Genomic DNA, 1438 nt, shown 5'->3' with positions numbered 1-1438 from the left:
GGCTGGGGGCAGTGGCTCCCTGGAGCTTGTGGCTAAGACGGGCGGGCGAGGGAGCAGGGCTGGCCCTGCCTCTGCTAACTCCAGACACACAGCACAGACTTAAAATCCATCATCTCTTATTTTGGAGAAGAAAACAGTGCTCCTCACCCAGGATAGATATTTAACAAACACGCCCGTGTATTACCTCCTCTCCCCTCCTGCCCCTCGCCCAGCCACCACTATAAAAAGTATTAGGTCATAAACTAAGGCCCAGAAAAGATCGGCCTTTCCTAGGGAAGGGGCGTTCTCCTCACATTCCACCATGGGTGCCCTGGCCCCAGGGCAGCAGGCCACCGGCGGGCCCTCTGAGCCGGGGCCTGGACCCTGCCTGGCTGTAGGAGGCACGCAGGCCACGCTGACTGCCTCTGGGCCCCTCTCGTTTCCTGCTTCCCACTCACAGGGCTGCTCCAGAGGCTCCTGGGATTCAGGCCGGGCCTGGGGTGGGGGAGGCGGTGCACTGGGGCAGGTGCTCCCCCAGGTGCGGCCTGGCCGCCTCCCAGTGCCCCCAGCACGTTGATGTCCCTGCAGTACGGCCCCGGCCGCCCAGACGCCTGCACTGATCATGCCACTGCCAGCCGCTGCACGCAAGCTGCACACAGGCCCTTGCTCCCTCCTGAGGCTCCGGGTGGGGTCACCCCGTTTCCTCAGCCCCAGGGGCCGGTAGCTGGTTTTGAACTTGTGTCACTATTGATACTTATTTACTGTATAAATATAATTTATCATTTGTATCATGATGCGGTCTCTGGCTGTGTACTTCGCCCTCCCCCGTCTTTTCCGTCCTGTGGCACAGGGCGGTGGGCAGAATGTGGAGCCAGGCCCTGCCTGGAGCCCAGTTGGCCTGCAGTTGACAAGGCCACTGTCCCGATGGCCGGAGAGGGACTGGGGGCGGCCTTCAGGACACTGCTGTGGTCCGCAGGCACGGAGGTGGAGGTGCTGGGTCTTGGGGGTGCACCCCACTGGGGACTTGCGGGCTTGCTTCATGCCACCAGAGAGCTGCCCCTCAGAGGCCGCCAGCCAGCCGCACATCCTCAGGGTGACTCACAGCCGCCGCCTTGGTGGCTGGTGCGGGGCCCTGTTCCCTTCCCGAACCCGTCGTAGGAGGGAGCACAGCTGGGGGAGCACGGGGGCAGGGTGGGGAGGGCACGGGGCAGGCCTGTGCTTCTCTTGTGAGGGCCTGGGCCCCAGCCTCTGCTCGGGGCTGCCCGCCACCCACCTTTCCGTGCTGAAACCCTGGCCGTGGACCCTCAGGGAGCAGGACTTAACAGGGCCCCGGGGCAGGTTTGCAGGGCCTGCAGCAGCTGGGGATCCACTCAGGCGGGTGGGGGGGCCTGGAGGGCTCCTGGTGGGCAGCTCTCCAAAGGGTGTCTGGGGACTCCAGCAGCTTCCGTCTGTGCCACTG

Source organism: Myotis davidii, unplaced genomic scaffold, assembly GCF_000327345.1.
Source record: "Myotis davidii unplaced genomic scaffold, ASM32734v1 scaffold129, whole genome shotgun sequence".
NCBI lineage: Eukaryota > Metazoa > Chordata > Mammalia > Chiroptera > Vespertilionidae > Myotis > Myotis davidii.
Note: the sequence above shows the minus strand (reverse complement) of the source record.